The following is a 19788-nucleotide window of genomic DNA, read 5'->3' as shown; positions in this document are numbered from 1 at the left end:
GCCGGCTCCCCAGCTTTGTTATTAGCATTTTTGAGTAGGTTTCATGAAGCCCAGTTTGGCCCCAAATTTCATCTGTAGCTGAGAATGATTTAGAACTTCTGAGCTTCCTGCCTCCGCCTCCCACATCTGGGGTTACAGCTGTTACCATCACACCTGGTGCTGGGGATTGAACCCATAGTTTTGTGTGCTCTAGCCAAGCGGAATGCTGATAGAGCCACATCTGCATTCCCCGCCCCTTGACCCTCCCACCCCACCCCCAAGGACAACTTTAGAAGGCTTTCTGACAGGGTTCACCTTGAGAGGAATCATGCCTTAAACTGGGCCCCAACACAAGGAATGAGCCAGAAGGGTGGGAGATGTTGGCGGGAGCTGGCCAAAGAAGCCCAGATTATACCCAGGTAGGGACATGCTTCCGGTAGTAGAATACTCAGGCCCTGGAAGCCTATCTGGGGCAAATTCAACCTCTCTTGGGATAGCACTCATGCTAACTAAATACTAATATTATGGTAGTGATGGTATATATTGTGTATATAACATATACACACATATATACACACATATGTATATGTACACACACACACACACACACACACACACACACACACACGAAAAGCAAAGCAAAATTTCCACTGCGTGAGAAAACTCAAAAGCCAGATAACCCTGGAATTCTGTACTGCAGATAGAAACTGGGATATTGACTTGGTGCCATGCTTGGCCTATATCAGGCTCCTGGCCACATCTCTGATGTTTCCTGTGTGTTAGGCAGCCCAGGTAACAAACGTGCAGGCTACCTGTGGGGAATCACAGCAGCAGGAAGTCAAGGCAGCTGGTCCATTGCGTCCACAGCCAGGAAGCCAGGGGAGCTGAATGGTGCCTCTCAGCTCGATTCCTCTTTCTCACGTGGCCCAGGATTCAGGACGAGGATTGCTGGTGGATTATCTTATCTCAGTTAACCTAATGAAGACAATCTCTTCCAGGTTTGCCGGGAGGCTAACCTTATCTAAATAACCCGTCACGGGTGTATGCGAAGGCTTACCTCATCCAGAGCCTGTCAGGTTGTCAATGAACTCAAGCCACCGTGGCACGGCCACAGAGCCCTCCTTAAGGGCTGACGCCACAGAAAGGCTCAGGAATGCGGCTGCTGGGAGTGAGTGAGGATGGTCTCTCCAGAACCCTTCAGTGCAGAGATAAAGAGTAGATTTTACACAGCAAGCGCATTCCAGTGTCCCTGACCGTTTGGGTCTCATTACCAGTGGTAAACCAAAAGAAATGAGGCATCTCCAGTTCACTCATACTAGGCCAACTTAAAAAAATTTTATTTATTATGTATATAGTTTCTGCTTGCATGTAACACCTGCACGCCAGAAGAGCACATCAGATTTCATTGTAGATGGTTGTGAGCCACCATGTGGTTGCTGGGAACTGAACTCAGGAGCTTTGGAAGATCAGCCAGTGCTCTTAACCTCTGAGCCATCTCTCCAGCCCCTGGGCCAACTTTTTAAAAAAGGTTTTATTTTATTTATTTGTTTTTGATTTTGTTATTGTTCTGTTTTTTGAGACAGAGTTTCTCTGTGTAGCCTTGGCTGTCCTGGACTCTCTTTGTAGACCAGGCTGGCCTCGAACTCACAGAGATCCGCCTGCTTCTGCCTCCCAAGTGCTGGGATTAAAGGCGTGCGCCGCCACCACCCAGCTCTTGATTGTGCAGTTCTGAATGAGAACTTTGTATCTGACAGTTCTGTGCAGTAATGTCAATAGGTTAGAGTGGAAGAGTAATCCAGCAACATTCACCCGTGTCCTGGGGAGGCTGAGAACCTCAGTCTACGAGGCTGGTTGGCTTAGCAGTTTCAATATGACACAGAAAAGCCTGAGAGCTTCCTGAAGAGCCACACTGAAGGCTACAGAGGTGGAGTTCTGACATCAGTGAAGGTGACATCAACATCTGGATAGCTAACACATTTCTGAGCTAGCCATGAGGAGCAAGTCAGTAAGCAGCAGCCCTCCATGGCTTCTGCATCAGCTCCTGCCTCCTAGTTCCTGGCCTGTTTGAGTTTCCTGTTCTGTTCTGGTGTTCTTCAACGATGGACTACAATGTGGAAGTATAAGCCAAATAAACCCTTTCCTCCCCAAATTGGCTCCGGTCACGGTGTTTCATCACAGCAACAGAAACCCTGACTAAGACAATCACTTGTACACGAAATTGTGTCTAAGCTTCTGATAACCCAATCCAAGACGTTAGTGTAACTGAGACCTGAATCAAACGGTGGACAGTCTCATATGATGTTTTCGTTATTTTAAACGATCCGGAATGTCATTTTACAGTCCACCCTCCTCAGTATGTGCCTCCCTCTAGAGGTCAGAGGGGAAGTACCATCACATTCCAGCCAGCCCTAGGAATCTAAAGAAAAGGGCAGGCTGGCATGGCATGCCTGCCTTTAATCCCAACATCGGGGAAGAGAGGCAGTTAGATCTTTGTGAGTGTGAGGTCACCCTGGTCTACAGAGCGGGTTCCAGGATAGCCAGAGTTATATAGTGAAAGCCTATCTTAAAAACCAACTAAAATAAAATAAAATAAAAATAAAGGAAAGGGCATGCTTTTCCCATTTAAGAACACTTCCAGGAAGTTGCACACCTTATTTCTCCCTATTTTATCCAGAATTTGGCTATATGGATGTTCCTAGTTGCAAGGGAGGCTGGGAAATATAAGTTTTATTTTGGTTGGTCAATTATACAGCTAAACATATAACTGAAGAAGAAGATGGAGCAGGAATTAGGAGACTTCTAACAGTCTTGGCTACTTCCTCCTCCTCTTCATTCTTCTCCTCCTCCTCAGCTCAGCCCAGATCTTCAAAACTCAGCATAGATACCACTTCCTGCTCAGACCCTTCCTAGACCGAGACTGCACGGATAAAAGTTAGCAGGTTCTGGGAGAGCAAACTCCAGCCTCATGATGCCCTTGGCTCTCCACGGTAATGAAGGGTTTCTGTTTTGCTCTAGTCACCTTCGTATTTTTTCCTAGAGCTGTGAATTTCTTTGGAGCCGAGAGTGAGCCCCAAGGAATTTCTGATTTGAAATTTGAACTCTGCCAACCCTGTTATCTCGGAATGTCGGGTCAGAGTCTGGTTGACCTGGCTGAAAGGTAGGCAGTCTCTTTAAGGTGAACATTGATCAGTGCTCTCTGCCATCCAGGCTAGAAGACACGTCAGAGAGCAATGCAACAAGGTCCACTCTTTTAATGATTGTAAAGCCTACTGACTAAAAGCATGGGCTCCAAGCTGGGATGTAGCTCAGCGTCAGAGTCAGTTACTTTGTTCTTTAAAAAAAAAAGAAAGAAAGAAAGAAAGAAAGAAAGGGCTGGAGAGATGGCTCAGCGGTTAAGAGCACTGTCTGCTCTTCCAGAGGTCCTGAGTTCCATTCCCAGCAATCACAAGGTGCCTCACAACCATCTATAATGTGATCTGATGCCCTCTTCTGACCTGCAGGTGTACATCCAGATAGAGCACTCATATACATAAAATAAACAAATCTTTAAAAAAAAATCCACGCGTATGAGTGCTTTTGCCTGCACTCATGTGTGCACATTTGCTTTCCCCATGTGTGCTGTGCGCATAGAGGCCAGAGGAGGGTGACAGACGCTTTCAAACTGGAGATACAGTTAGTTGTGAACAGCCGTGAGGACTGCCTGGAACCGAACCTAGGTCCTCCCTTCAGAGCGACAAGTGCCCTTTACCGCTGGGCCATCTTTGCAGCCTGCTCCTCTGGTCTCGAATGCAGCATTTCAGGACTTGTGAATTCACAAGTGAGAAGTGCTTAGAGCAGTGACTGGCTCGAAACAGGAGCTAAATAAGCAGTAATTATTATTATTAGCGTATAGAGCTTTCAGTCTTGTAGGGGAAGGAATAGCCAAGTAAGTGTGTGTGTGTGTGTGTGTGTGTGTGTGTGTGTGTGTAGGGGGAGATGATGGTGTTATGAAGAAAGTGAAAGAGCGAGGAGGGAGAGGAAAAGAGCGAGGCAGGACAGGGTGCTGCTGACGCTTTGCCACGTGTCCTGTGGCTCCTGAAAACCTCTGTGAGGCTGCCATGAGTATTTGTGGGAAGAGATTTCAGGAAACAGTGGACACGGAGGCTATGAAGGCAGGCCTGAGCGGTCAGCCAGGGGCAGTGGTGTGGAACGCAGGCGCAGATGGAGAGCTTGGGAGCTGGCCTGAGAGGCTCAAGGGGGCCAGATCTTGGCAGGCTTTGTACGTGACATTTACACTTGATTCTAGTGTAGTGGCAAGCCATGGGAGGGAGGGTAGTGGTTTATGTTTAAACAGACATTGGTTACAGAGGAAGGCCACAAGAACTGATGATTAGAAAGTGCTAAAAACCATTTCTAGCACACACAGAAAGCTGTAGTATTGTTATAGATGCATATAAACCATTCGGGTTGAATTACATTGAACCTTATGCAAGGAAAGTGGTTTGCCCCCTCAGTCAGTAACTATTGTGAAACAAGAAAGGAAAAGGGGAGGGAAGGGGAAAGAGAGGGAAGAAAAAGGGAAGGGAAGGGATGGGAAGGGCGAGAAGAAGGAAGAGAGGACTTGTCTCCTCTGGGATGCTGGGTAGATTTACTCCCTTTTACCCAGTCTTTAGAGGAAATGGAAGAAGAAGAAACATGTCTCAACCCATTCTAATTTATTGTATAAGACTAGTCTTCCACCAGGCATGGTGGCGCACACTTTTAATCCCAGTGCTCGGGAGGCAGAGGCAGGCGGATCTCTGTGACTTCGAGGGCAGCCTGGTCTATAAAGCAAGTCCAGGACGGCCAAGGCGACACAGAGAAACCCTGTCTTGAAACAAACAAACAACAAACAAAAACAACAACAACAACAACAACAACAAAACCCAGGAAAAAACAAGACCCCAGTCCAAGATTTCTCATGACTACAAACAGAAAATCCTTAAGGCACTGGCAGCCAGGATTCAGCAACATATAAGAGCCACTAGGTGGCATGGCTAGCCGAGGACCTAAGGCTTATTCAATATTCAAACACCTGTCCATGTACTTTACCATTCTCTTAGGCTTTCTTTTTACTTTTTTATTTTCATTAAAAAGTTAAAACCCTATTATAAACACATCGCAAATAAAAAGAAAAACACACACTGAAATTAGCCAGACCCTAAAAAAACCAAAAACAATGCAACTCAATGAATTTCTATTCAGTTAAAATACTCAGCTCGTGGTGTTGTTTTCCTGGGGGCAGGAACTGGCTTTGTTGAAGAGTGATGCCCAGGCGTCAGCCCTGCTATGCCTTCTCTTAGATGAGTCTCACGTTTTTCAGTCCGTACAGTTTTGTGTTGATGCCTGTGTGTCGTGTGATGTTTGGGAGAGCGGGGAGGGAGGGGCACAGCGATTGGAGGAGAGTTCGGTGGGCGGTCTGTGCACTAAGTTGTGAAATGGACACCTGCTGATTCTTAGAAGAAATAATTTAAGGCTAGGCAAACAGTGATTGAGTCCCTGGGTAGGATCAACAGGGAACCATAGTCTCTGGAAGGGAGGAGATTGCCAGGCTCCTAAGGTCTTTGCCTGTGGCTTTGGGAGCTATGCGATCAATCTCTGCTTTAATTAACCTATCACTTTCTAGATCCTGGCCTGTGCTCACCTGGTGAGGCCTGAGGAGGGTGGAGAGGGATTGGCAGCTTGGGAGTATTTTCCCATGGTGGCTGCTTGGGAGCCTGACCTCAGTAGTTTTCCCAGGGACAGAAACTGGCATTACTGGTGAGTGACAAGGGCTCTCTGGGGCCTGGGTACCAATCCTGCACTGCTTAGAGCAATCCAAGCAATCCTGAGATCTGGAGAGCTGAAGGTGTTGGGAGGACGGGGCTCAGGCAGTCCCAGGAAGGTACTAGGAGGAAGTTAGAAGATCACGTCCCCTCGTTGATCCTTTGTTGGGCACAGAATGTATCTAACCCTATCCCAGCATTGTCCTGGGGCCTAAAGTGCACAGGGGCCAGCATAGGCCTAGGTCTCTCCAGGCTCTGGCCTGTGACAGGAAGTGTTGGGGCAAAGCTGTGCCACTCCAAGGCAGAGGAGGAGGAAATGGCTTTTCTGTCGGATCAATGTCTGGTGTGCTCTGGGCACGCTGCTGTGACGCACACGCACGTCCTGAGCGCCCCAGACATGCTGCGTCGGGTTCTGTGGGCCTCGTCACAGTAGGTCTGGCCCAGCCTTTCTGCCAAGGCCTTGACAGCTAACCGAGGTACCCCACCCAATGCCAGATGTTTCTCTGCACTCTGTTCATTTGGGTTATATCTATCCACATTTACTGTAATAGAACTTAAAAGCTGAGGAATTTAAAAGGTTCTTCAATAAAAACAATACACTTAGTGTATGCTCACATAAATAAGATTTTAGATGAAAAATAGTTATGTATTCTTTCCTTTTTTAATTTTTTGGTTTTTTGACACAGGTTTTCTCTGTGTAGCCTTGGCTGTCCTAGATTCACTTTGTAGACCAGACTGGCCTCGAACTCACAGTGATCCACTTGCCTAAACCTCTCGAATGCTGGGATTAAAGGTGTGCGCCACCAGTGCCCGGCTCTAGTTATGTATTCTAAATAAAAATATTAGCAGACTGCATTGCTGTACGGGGTTCAGCCCAGCAGTTTGCACATGCTAGGTTAGTGCTTTGCCCATGAGCTGAGGTTGCTGCCTTCTTTCTACTTTTCACTTTAAGTCAGGGTCTCAGCATCTGTCTAAGTGTCTCAGGCTGGCCTCGAACTCACTTTGTATAGCCCAAGTCATCTTTGAGTTTGTGATGCTCCTGCCTTAGCCCCCAGACCAGCTGGGATTACAAGTTTGTGCCATATGGCCTGGATCACTTTTACAAATATATTTCAGAAGACAGCCAGGCTTTTATACTTACTTCCGACTTTAACCTTTTGTAATATGCTGCCTTTCACCTTATGAGACGTGAATTTTATCCTGTAAAGTGGGCCCCAATTTAAAGCAGAAAGTAGTTGGTTGTTACTCCCATAACAAACTTGCTACTATTGTTCCAGTGGGCATGTCTTACTTGGTAGGTCAGTATTGTCACACATAAAGTAGATGCTAAGTAAAACTGTTCAGCCACAGGGCAAGCCATCTGGGAAAGAGTTTCCAATTCACTTCTGCCTTGATTTTCCCCACGTGCTGTATCTGGAGGGCGTGATATCTTCAGCAGTAGAATCTTACCATCTAGATCTGATGGGAAAACACCTGAAGTGGCAGATGAATATTGTTTGACACCATGCCAAAACTTGACCATTGGTAGTTGTAACCTTTACCCAAAGGCGAGTTGCAGTGTGGAATCTGAAACAATGTTAATGAATATGTTTCAATTACATCATCTTAAAATGCTATCCGTCTGCCACACATCCGAGTGAATTCATATTTCATGTACACGTGACTCTATAGCACCACACGTTGATCATCAGGAAAATTTTGTTGATGGTCTACATGTTGGTGACATTTCATTGTGCAGTGCCCAAATAAAAAGAAGTATACTCATTTCACATTGATCTTGTTAGCAAACTCGGTGTCAGGAAGTTGCCAACTTTTTCACATCTTACATTTTTGCTGGGAAGTTTAGATATAACCCTCGGCAGGTGCTGTTGTCATTGTTTTACTTGAAGTGACATTCTCTGCATTTCTGAGGAAATGTCCGCCACAAATCTGAGTAATCATAGTTTAGTGTTCTTTCCAATGAAACTACTAGTAGGTGAACAAACATGGTAGGTTAGTCCCTATTATGAATAATTGCAAATAATTTCTTGAGATAACCACTGCTCTTCAGTATGTAGCAGACTCTTTGCTGTGCAACTCCTGTTTCTTCACAAAGAATGTTAAAAAGATGTGATCTCAAGAGTCAGAGGTACAGAAATAATCTACAAGGCTTTCTCTTGACTGCAAGCACATGGTGATGAAGAAAAGAGTCATTGTGCAGACAGTGTGCCGTCCCTGCCTTGCGTTCCGAGTACTGGCAGCTTTACCCACTATTGTTTTTGTGTCACTAAATCTCAAGATATTCAAATTAAAAACTACTCAATTTTGAGAAGACTTTTTTTTTACGAGTAGTTTGTGCTAATATTGAGGGACCACAAGAGAACACACAGTCCCTATGCATGAAGCAGAAGAGAAGAGAGAAAAGGTTTCGCGTTTGCAGCTGTGTCCCTAATTTGACAAGTGGCTGTGTCGTTGCAAGGCGGCATATGACACTGCTACAGACTAGATTCACTGACTGCGTTCAGCACAAGCAGGCATGAGGGAGTCCGAGCTTTGCCATCCTTGAGTTGCTGCGGGCTTCTCCAGCTCATAACTTACCCAGGGAGATGGTCTGGTCACTTTCCACTTCCAGCTTGAAAAGCTGACAATTTTTAGCTTTCAGAGAGTGTGTCACGTCTACATTTAAGATAGCTGATTCACTTTTCTCTAAAATCTCAATGACTGTCTCAAAGTGACCCTGTGGTTTGCCCAGACCTATTTAATATGCTCTGCTGTGTAAGGTATAATGGCACCCACTGCAGTAGCCACATAACTGGGGCAAGCAGAGTTCATATTTTCTGCTTCTTATTTATTTAGTTTTGCGTTTCATTGGAGGAAATCCCTCCCTTATTCTAGTTAGAGAACTCTCTGGAATATCAGTTTCATCTTTCCTCAGATGCAGGTGAGGTAGCTGTGGCCTACAAAGAGCAGCTGAACAGCTTTCTTAAACCACTTGCAGGTCCTTAATGATAGTGAAATGGTCTTACAGGCTAGAGTAAAATGTTACACTTTAAAATAATCTTGTAAAGTTTCTAAGGGCTTGCTTTTCAGGGAATAAGAGACTGTGCATGCCTGGTTCCAAATGGGTTGTCTATATCACCCATCCCCCTACAGGAATCCTCCCCCCCCCCCCCCAGCCAATCAGCCCATAACAAGAGGTGGTAGAAAGAGTTTGAAGCGGGCTGGAGAGATGTCTCAGAGGTTAAGAGCTCTGGCTGTTTTTCCCAAGGTTCTCAGTTCAATTCCTGGCAACCATATGGTGGCTCACAACCATCTATGAGATCTGGTGCCTCTTCTGGTGTGCAAGTGCACATGGGAACACAACATTGTGTACATAATAAATAAATCTTAAAAAAAAAAAAAGAAAGAGTCTGAAGGAGTGGATATCCTCGGTGAAACAGTGTTTCCTGGACATGACATTGTGTTTGCACACACCAACCATAGCTTCTGAGACTCTGCACAAAGCTCGTCTGCTCAGGATCAAGCCAGGCCAAAACCAGGCAGCGAGAGGGGCCGGGCCTCACGACTGTTTTCTGAGGTGTTATTGGCAAATGGTGGCTGCTGGGAAGGGAAAGTCAGTTTTCTTTAGGGATGTGACCCTTAAGGGGCAGCCCATGATCCAGTAGATGCTCATACATCCGTGCACGGAAATATAGGCAGCCCTCAGGGGACTCAGGGGGTTAAAAAAGAGGCATGAAGTTGGGAAGAAAGTGGTGGAGGAGAGGAACGGGGGTAGATAGAAAAAAACACATTATATGCGTCGGTGGAATCCTCAAACAATGGATAAAAGAAAGTAAAAAAAAAAGCATCTCACAAGAGGAAGTGTTTTTTGTGTGTTTTGCTTTCTTTTTCTGCAGTGCTAGGGCTGAGCCCACATCCGTGCACACTTTACGCAAGTGCCGAGCTACCACACCAGCTCTCTCTAGTTTTCCCAGGCTGGCCTTGAACTCACTACGTAGATCAGGCAGATGTTGAACTTATGATTACCTCAGCCTCCCGAGAGTCATATACTAACCCGATTTAAAGCTTTATTTGTTTGCCGGGAAATGCCAGGAAAACTTCGGAATTTCGAGGTAACAACTTATTGGATAACAGTACACGGAGAGTCTGCCTGTATATTGCGAGCATTAATTATTTAAATACTGCTACTAATGTAAAAATTATTTCAAACATTTGTGTGTTTGAGCGTTTTACCTCTGTGTATGTCTGCATACATGTGAGCCTGATTCCTGAGCAGGCCAGAAGAGGGCATTGGATTCCCTGGAATCTGGAGTTACAGATGGTGTGAGCCACTGGGTGAGTTCTGGGAATCAAACCCAGGTCCTCTGTAAGAGCAGCAAGTGCTCTTAACACCTGAGCCAGCTCTCTAGTCCCACTGCTATTTTTTTTTTAAAAAGGCAGTGTCTAATATAGCCCAGTGTCTTAGTCAGTGTTCTATTGCTGTGAAAAGACATCATGACCACTGCAGCTCTTGTTTAAAAAAAAAAAGCATTTAACTGGTCTGGCGCACAGTTTCAGACGGTTAGTCCGTTATCATCAGGCAGGAAGTACACACGGGCGGCAAACATGGTGCTGCAGAGGTAGCTGGCAGTTCTCCCTCCGAATCCGTGGGCAGCAGGAAAAGGAGAGACCCTGGAACTGGCTTGCGGTTTTGAAGCCCCAAATCCCACCCCCAGGTCCACCCTTTCTTCAATAAGGCCACACCTGCTAATGCTTCGCAAGTCACGCTATTTCCCCACCCCATGACCAAGCATTCATTGGAGCCTAGTCAAAGCAACACACCGAGGCTAGCCTTGAACTCTCAAGCCGCCTTCCCCTCTGCCTCTTGATGCTGAGATTACAGGCGCACATGACCATTGCCTGGCTTGTTTTTGAGGTAGTCTCGCTTTGTAGCCCAGGCTAGTCTTGAACTCACGATCTTCCTGTCTCAGCCTTCCAATTTTGGCCACTACAGACATGTCTTGTTCCTTCCAGATTTAAATATATGCATATGTACTTTAAAAAGATTCATTTATTTATTAATAAGTAACTGTTCTGCCTTCAGGCCAGAAGAAGGCACCAGATCTCGTTATAGATGGCCGTGAGCTGCCACGTGGATATTGGGAATTGGACTCAGGACTTCTGGAAAAGCAGCCAGTATTCTCTCAGCCTCTGTAATTAGTATGCATGTATATGTGTGCACACACGCACACACTGTGTAGGCCACAGCATGCACAGAGAGGGCAGAGGACAACTTATTAGAGTTGTTTCTCTCTTTCCAACATGTGGGGCCCGGGGATGGAACTCAGGTCAGTCTTGGTGACAAGCGCCTTTTTACCCACAGAGCCATCTCAGTGGCCCTTAAAAATATTTTGTACAGAATGTTTTATTTTTGTTTGAGACCAGCCTGGACTACACCATGAGAACCCGTTTCAAGCCCCTCGCCCTCTCCTCTGAGAAAAACTTCCAGCAATGTAGGGAGTGGAGGAGGCCCTGAGTGAGTGACGTCCTGACTGGATGTGTGCTGGTGATGTGGATACAGCCATTTTAGGGACCTAAAGCCTTAGACCGGAGGGATGGTAAAGCCCTCCTCTGGGTTCTGAGTGCGAATGCTGACAGTGTGTGCAGAAAACGTCCATAATCATTTTCTCTCCCAAGATGCTTACAGCCTGCTCCTTGTTTATCTGTGTGTAATAACCCGCCTCCCTGTCCACTGTGTGTAATAGTCACTGTGAGCTTCTGGAGTGCTGAATTTTCTCTGAGAGCACATCCCACCGGACCCCAATCTTCCTGCAAGTTTGTCTGGCTGTCCCGTCTTTGTTCCCTCAGTGCCCTAGTCAGGTCTGTGGCCGTAGAGGCTGCGTGTGGAGTCGGGGCAGCAACGTGCTAGGCATGACGGTTCACGCCTATAATCCTAGCATTCGGGAGGTTGAGACAGTAAAAGTTATGAGTTCAAGGCCAGCTTGGGCTACATAGTAAAACCTTTCCTTAAATTTTTTTTCTTTAATTTTCTTCTGAATGGCGTATACAATTTACAAGCTGGATTGCCCCGCCCCCGCAGATCAGTTAATAAGCTTTGTCACTGTTTACTAGAAAACCATCATCCCTATGGCAGAGGGTGATGGTTGCTATATGAAATACAGAATGTAGGGCTGACGAGATGGCTTAGCGATGGGGGAGCCCCGGGGGAGGGGGGGTGGTGGGGGGGCGGGGGGAGAATCTTTCTATGTAGCCCGAGTTTACCTCAAAAGATGAGGTAACTTGCTTTTATGACTACAGTTGTTCTTGTATTAATGTGACAATGTTTAAATTAGGGCTGCTTCATTTAAAACACTGTATTTTAGGGTCTTTCCTGGTATCTCTTCAATGGTTTTATTATTCCCAGGGCTCGTGTTTTAGTTGTCCATTGCTCCACAACAAAAGAGCCTTCAACCCTCAAGCTAGAGAACACATGAGCTGCGGTTGCCTTCCTTCACTTGACCGGGGCTAGGAGGGTAGCTGCTGAGCGGGCTTCATTGGTGGATGGCTGCAGGTCTCAGTTCCTTGCTTCCTGGGCCTTGTTGTGGGCGACTCTCAACGAGCTAGCCAGGAGTGAGCCAATACAGACTGGGGCGCAGATGGGCACTCCGCCTTTTGTCTTAATCACGCAGTGGCGAGACCGTTCCTTCTGCCACTTGGTCTGAAGACGGCGGAGAACACACAGAGTGAGGATGCCGGCCAGGTGCAGTCATGGGGCCGTCTAAGACGCTGGTGAGCCCGGCTCCAGGGAGTCAGACTTCCATCCCTTTTCACTTGGTTCACAGTCCTGGGATCTCACACTGTCTCGAAGACCAACGATCCCCAAATGACTGTCCTCATCACTAAGTGGTCCTCTTGAGCTCAGAACAGTCGCCTTGAGGCACAGTGCTTGCCTCCTCCATGGACCCCCTCAGTGTGGCTTTTACCGTTGCTCCGAGCCTCACACTCACTAGGCATTTTATTTAGTAGACCCCGCCATTAGATGGTAAACTTATTTCTATTTATACCAAAGCATATTGAGGATCGCTCCTCCAGGCCCCGTGACTCAGGGAACTGTATCTTCTTTACACTTCTCTGCACTCCATCTCTTTCTCTCTGGGTTTGTCCACCGCTCAGTCTGTTTCTGTGGGTCCACCACGTAAGCCCTTAGGAATGCCCGGGTCAACCCAGCTTTCCAGGAGCAGATGGGTGGAGAGACAGGGATGGAGGAGCCCAGCGGAAGTCTTAAGCTTTCTTTGCCGATTTCCAGGGTTTCTAAGTTATTTTGTGATTCTCCTTTTCTTCTTGAATGTTTTCTCTCCCGCTTTCCTTTTTCCCTCCCCCCTTTTCTTTTTCTTCCTCCTCCTCTTCCTCTTCATCTCCCTCTTCTTCCTCCTCTTCTTCTTTTTCCTCTCCTCTCCAGGACTAAATATTGAGCGCAGGGCCTCACACATGTTAGACAAGGGTTCTACCACTAAACAATACCCCCAATCTCTTTTTATTTTATTTATTTATTGATTGGTTTTTTGAGACAGGGTTTCTTTGTGTACCCTTGGCTGTCCTGGACTCACTTTGTAGACCAGGCTGGCCTCAAACTCACAGTGATCCCCCTGCCTCTGCCTTCCAAGTGCTGGGATTAAAGGCGTGCGCCACCACTGCCCAGCTCCCAATCTCTTTTTGAATTTTTGAATTTTGTGACATGGTTTTGATAAGTTGCTCAGGCTGGCCTTGAGCTTGCAATCCTCCTGCCTCGGCCTCCTGAGTAGCTAGGATTATAGGCCTGCACTACTAGGCCTGGAAGACTCTCCTAATCTTTCTTTTCTTTGGATCTAGCATTGAAGGTCTTCTACCTTTGAGATGGGGCTGGTTTGAAAGTGCATTCATTTGGCTTCCTCGCATCTGGATCAACTGACATGGAAAGGCCATGCCAGGTTTAGAGACCACTGGAAAGTCTATGGTTCTACTGTCAGCTCTGCTCCTCCAGAGTGCCTTGGAATAAACAGTGTGAGGACCGAGGGCCAGTGAGAGCCCTCTTGCTCTCTCTCTCTCTGGATGGAAGGCACATGGCATGGAAGGAGACCAAGCGTAGACAAGGCCCGCCTCCCCTCAGCAGCCTGTTTACTTGCAACAGCCCATTGTTGTTTTTCCCGTTCAGTGGGTTAGTTTCCCTCCTGAGGCAAGCTCAGACCTGCAGGCCAGAAAAGGTACAGGCACAGACTTGCTGAGACAGGACAGCTTGTCAGATGTGTTATAACTCAGGTTGTCCAGCAGGGGGTGCTCTAACACACAAAGTGTGAATCCTTTTTCTTGGGTCTGGTAGTGATCCTCTGTTCCCTCAGCCTCACTGTGCGGGGTTAATCTGTGTTTGGGGCTTGGGGAGAAGTATCCTCTAGAGGGGTGTTAGACTGCGTCGAACCCTGTGTTTAGGGAGGCACATCAGGCAGCATCTGAAACCCCCTCAGCCCCTGGAAATACAAGACTATAAATGTCTCTTGTGGGAAGGAGGAAAGGAAAGTGCAGAGGAGGGAGGGCGGAAGACTGAGGAAAAAACAGGGCAGGTCTAGTACCTATAAAGACCATTTTTTGGAAAGAAAATATCTAAAGAAACATCAATTGGGAGCCAAGGCTGAGCATTCGGCTGCCTTCATGAGGATGCAGGGTACAGACCCGAATTTAATATAAAATTTCTCTCCATTGCCTGAGAAGCACCCATCTACTTATAATTTATAGATATCAACTCCGAACTCAAGGGAATTGGGTTATGCAAGGGTTGCTAAGGAACAAGGGCAGACATAGTAGGTAAGGCAGGGGTTGCTTAGTAACCAGAAGTCCCTGGGTGATGGAGTGGCCAGAGTAGGTTTGGAATTGACAAGAACCATTCACATTGCAGTCGGCCTGGCGCTTCAGGAGTTAACCTCTCTCCTGGTTGCCAGTCCCCAGGGGCCCCCTGCTTAATCCTGTCCCCCACCACTCTCTCCCTAGCTCAGCAGGACGCTAGTCCTCCAATGGAGGGCAAGCACGTGGGACTCTCATATTGGGAGACACAGGAGCTATCGTGCTGATGCGGAGCTGGGACAGTTGGGTTTGGATGAACGAAAACCCTGTAGACAAACTGCTCATATTGAGGTTCCAGCTTACTGTGCCTGAGACTCCAAGGCCAGATGCTCAGGTTGCCTCCATACCTGCGCTGTCCCTCTTAAGAGACCTCCTGGGGCCATCAGTCTCCACACTGCCTCACCTGGCTGGGGCGCAGCCTGCTTTCTTTCAGTCACAGGCCCTGACTCTGCACATAGGAGCACAGGCTGTCTCTTGGATGCTCGCTTTCCTCCATCCCTCTCATCCCCTCCTCAGCTTCCCAAGTTCTGCTCTCCGCATCTTCCTTAGCCTGACTTTCCCCTCAGCATGAACTGAACCTCTTTGTGACTCAGACCCTTGCTGGGGCAGAGGATGAGGCTGGTGGGCCTTGAGTTCCCCATCCGCAGCACTCTGCTTCATGGTTAGGCTCTTTTCAGGAAATTCTTTGCAGACTGGCTATTTATAACAGCAAAGACTGTTGTTCAAAACAAACCCCTGTTTCTTTAAAAAGGATATAATAATAATAATAATGATAACAATTATTATTATTATTAATTTCTGCATTCATGTGTATGTCTCCATAGGAGTGAAGAGGACAGAGCTGGAGTTGCAGGCAGTTGTGAGTTGCCAGATGTGCGGACTGGGATTTGAACTCAGGTCTTCTGCAAGAATGGTATGTGCTCTTAACTATGTGTTCTTAACCACTGAATCATCACTCCAACCCCATGCCCTGGGTTTTTTTTTTTTTTTTTTTTTGGCTTTGCAGTACTAGACATCCGCCTCCTCCCTCTGGTGGAGCAGCCTTCAGATGCAGTGCGGGAGTGGCTGGCTACTCCTGTAACAACTGTGCCACTCTCTTACCAGTGGGAACATCTGGCTTGGCTGGTTGGCTCACTGCTGACTAAGACCATTGATCCTTCTCCCCCCACCGCAGCAGCCTGCACAGTCTTTGGGCACGGTAAAAGCCAGCAAGGGAGGGACCGTCCAGCTTAGCTCCAGCTTCCTCTCTTTATAGCTTGCAGGAAGATGTGGAGGTGTCTTCAGCAATAGGGACATTTTAAATTACAGATGGGGTCTTACCATGTGGCAAGCTTAGGCCAGCTGGCATGGAACTCACTAAGTTAGACCAGGCTGGCCTCAAACTCACAGAGCTCTGCCTGCTTCTGCCTCCCAAGCAGGGTTTAAAGGCCTGCTCCACCATGCTCAGGCAACAAAAGAGTTCCACCATCTAGTTCCTGGTGGCAATCGAGAGTATTGGCCAAAGCCTGTGATGTTTTGGGGATGGGCTCTGGGGTCTCTCTAACAACTCATAAGGAGATAGCCTTGGCACTGAGATGTAGTTCTAATTAAAAAAAAGAAAAAGAAAAAGAAAGGAAGAAAAAGAAAAAGAAAAGAAACTCAAAACACAAAAACAAAAACGAAACCCAAACCCCTAAACTACCATAACTGGGGAGACTATAAGCACTTGGGGACCTCAGCAGTGCTTTTACCTAAACTGACACACAACACCAAACTGCAGTCTAAAGATTCATGTTTATACACACAGACAATGCCCGTCTCATCAAAAGAGCCTTTTCTTTGCTGTGCATGGTGGTGAATGCAGAGACGGATGCGGTTCCAGATGCTTAGAATACATGATGACTGAGTGCTTAGCCTCAAATGGGACACGTGTGCCACCCCGTCTAAGGCTCGGGGGATGCTGTGGAAGAGAGAATACAAGGGACTTAAGATCCAGGGAGACAGGGAGAAAGGATATAAAATGGTGTCCTTAGGGCAGGACACAGCCATTGCAAACAGGATCTCAAAGCAGCTGTGGTCGCCTGCGCTGTACCTTCACAAGATGGGCGTGGCCCTCCTCTTCCCTGGGGCGGGGGCTGTTGGCCACTAGCCCAGGAAGGTAGGAAGGGCAGATGGTGAGGCACAGAGCTGGGAAGGCCGTGAGCGTGATGGAGACTGACCACTCTGAGAACCACTTTACTCAGGGAGAACAAAGACTATATAGTCCTTGGGGAGTGGGCGGGAGCTTCCGGGATGGATGTACATAGTTGGTGGATTTTAGGCACTTTAATGATGCTTGATTTGCATTAGGCAGCACGCTTCTATCATATGAAAGGGAACACAGTACCTAGTTATCCTGTAGGCGCAGGGAGGGGAGCGCTAGCAGGGAGCTGTGTCAAGGGCCACATATCAAGTGTGGTTAGGGGCATCTATGTCTAAAGACTCTCCAGGTGGAGTCGGGCAGAGAGCCGGAGGCCCTGCTGGGGAGGGTGGGGGTGGGGTTCTGCACCTAACACCAAGCTCAGAGACTGGGAGGACTGCAACCTCTAACAGCAGGGTCCTTCCAACATCCGGGCTTGTCGACAGCCAATCATGGGTCAGCAAGCCCGTGGCCACACAGAGGGTCCTGGTTAGAGCCAGCGAGTCACCAAACAAACAAACAAAAGGACACGGAATGTGGGAAAGGAGAGTCTGGTGGTGGTTAACAGGATGGCAGACACATCAGGGAGGGTGAGAGTGGAGAGAGTGCGCTACACGCCCACAGGAAGCTGTCAAAGAGCAAAGTCAATCAATCAGGAAACATGAGAAAAAGATGGAAGGCCTGCTGGGTGTGGTGGTACACTTAATCCCAGGACTCTGGTGGCAGTGAGGTGACTCTCTATGAGTTCTAGGGGACCCAGGGCCACAGAGTGAGGAAGAAAAAAAAGCCCTACATCTCTGTGAAAGGAAACAGTGGCAAGTTTTTTGTTTTTGTTTTTGTTTTTTTTTTCTTTTGTTTTGTTTTGAGACAAGATCATGCTGGTCTTGAACTTGAGATGATTTGCCTGCCTTAGCCTCTCAGGTGCAGGGACCTCATACATGAGCCTACGTGATTCCGGGAAGGAATGTAGGAAATTTATTTCTTGAAGTAGTTTTGACCTGCTTGAGTTTTAAAAACTCACCATGAGCTTCAAAAACTTGGTTCCTTTAAGTTTCATCCTGGTAATCATATCCCGTTTGCCCCGGGAACTTTCCCCCCACCTTCGTGGGAGCCCTGGTGGTGCACTTCCTAAGGTCTAACACGCCTTCGCATTTCAAGTGACAGAGCTGTCGTGTCTGTCTGGGAAGCTTGTACAGTTCACGTGCATCATGAATTAGGGTTACTTCACTGGGTATCTTTTCAAGATGTACTTTTTGATGTTAAGTATATTTTCTGATAGGTGTTTATTTGCCTCAGGAGTTGGTTATAAGTCATTATTGGACCCAGGGATGTCTCTTTTTTCCTTTATCTTTCTTTCATAGGTTTGGAGATGGGGGTTGAAAAGAAAGAAGGGGGATATAGAAACATGTTGAGACGATAGGACAAAAAGTAGATTATTGAATCTACTCCTCAACTTAAGGCCTTAAATGTTACTCACAAGGTTATTTTTAATTCATTGTATAGAATTTTATATATTGGTGCAAAATAAGTCTAAGTTTGATACATTGGTATAGAATTAAAATTTAACATTATTCTTCACACACATTATATATATTTCTACTCTAATATGAGGTATTATATCTATACAACTCAATTGCAATACACGGTTTAGTTCCAGTACTTTGAAGTGCTGCAGCAGGCTGTTTAGGATAATTAAGCAATACAAGCTAATTGTTAGTTGATCAAATCATGGTGATGTCAATTACTAGTCTAGTTTTATCACAAGAATATACATCCTAGGTTTAACAGATAGATATGATTCTATAGATAGATAAGGTAAAATAGTTAGATAAGGTCTTCAAAAACCTCAGAGACCTACAGAATATGGCATTTAAAGATGCTTTTATTATTTTAAAGGTTCTTTGGCAACACTGAGCCTACTGCAAAGAAGATGATGAGCATCAAGGAACCTCCTTATGGAGATGGCTTCAAATGTGGCAAACCAGCTAGTGGGCAAAAGGTTCTTGTTTTTGCCACAGATGGAATTCTGCCTAAAAATGGGCAAGCTTAGATGCAAGCAGAGTTGACGGTCAAACTCTGCCAAGACAGAGCAAGCCTGTCCTCAATAGTTCCTGCCTCACAAATATGTCTGTCAGATATACTGGGCCAGAACGCTGAAGAGGATGCTCCAACGTTATAGAGAGTTTTGGGTGACTGTTCAGGCAGCATACTGTCTCTGCCACTTTTTTTTTTTTCATTTTGGAAGTTGCTAACCTGCACTTACTGTTTACTCGGGGAATCAATTTTTATTCCTTCTTAAGTCTCTGATGGGGTTGAAGACCAGATAGACACCTCCATTCGTGGCACCCAGAAGAGGCAGGATGATCGAGTGGGATGTGAGGAATCTCAGTGTTGCACAGAGAAACCCAAATGGACCCTTCTTGGTCTGACTCCCTTTGGTAGGAAAAAAAACAACAACAAAAAACAAAATGCCAATAACATTTCTCATAACCGTAAGGTTATGAGGCCAGCCATCCTTTGCGCAGAGGAGTTCCTTATTAGTCTTGGTTACACAGCCTTACCCCCTGCCCCCATGCTTGTCTTGCCAATCAGGAAGAGAGGATACAGTAACGCAATTGTTTCTGTTGCTGTCCAGCACCTTCGCTTGTTTGGTGATGTTCCTTGGGGAGGGTCAGAGTGGGTCTGGCACTCGGTGAAGTAAGTGTCTTGAAATCTACTGCCCAGTGTCTGGGAGGCAGAGGCAGGCCGATTTCTGTGAGTTCTAGCGTGGCTGAAGCTACACAGGGAGAGCCTGTCTCAAAAATAAGTAAGGTTGACGGCATGGCTCAGCCAACTGCCTTCCGCGGAATGAGTTAGGAAAGGCCAATCATTAGACATTGACTCATTGATTTATTCAGTGATTCACCTAAAGCACTGTTTGCACTGCCTGTTTGCCAAGCATGGCTTCACGCCCTACCTGGAACAGGATGACCTGGAGAAATGGCTGGAAATCATGGGTCATTGCCCTTAGCAGCCTTCCGACTGCCACGTAAGCTTTTG

This window comes from Acomys minous, assembly GCF_964271855.1.
Source record: "Acomys minous genome assembly, chromosome: 18".
NCBI lineage: Eukaryota > Metazoa > Chordata > Mammalia > Rodentia > Muridae > Acomys > Acomys minous.
Note: the sequence above shows the minus strand (reverse complement) of the source record.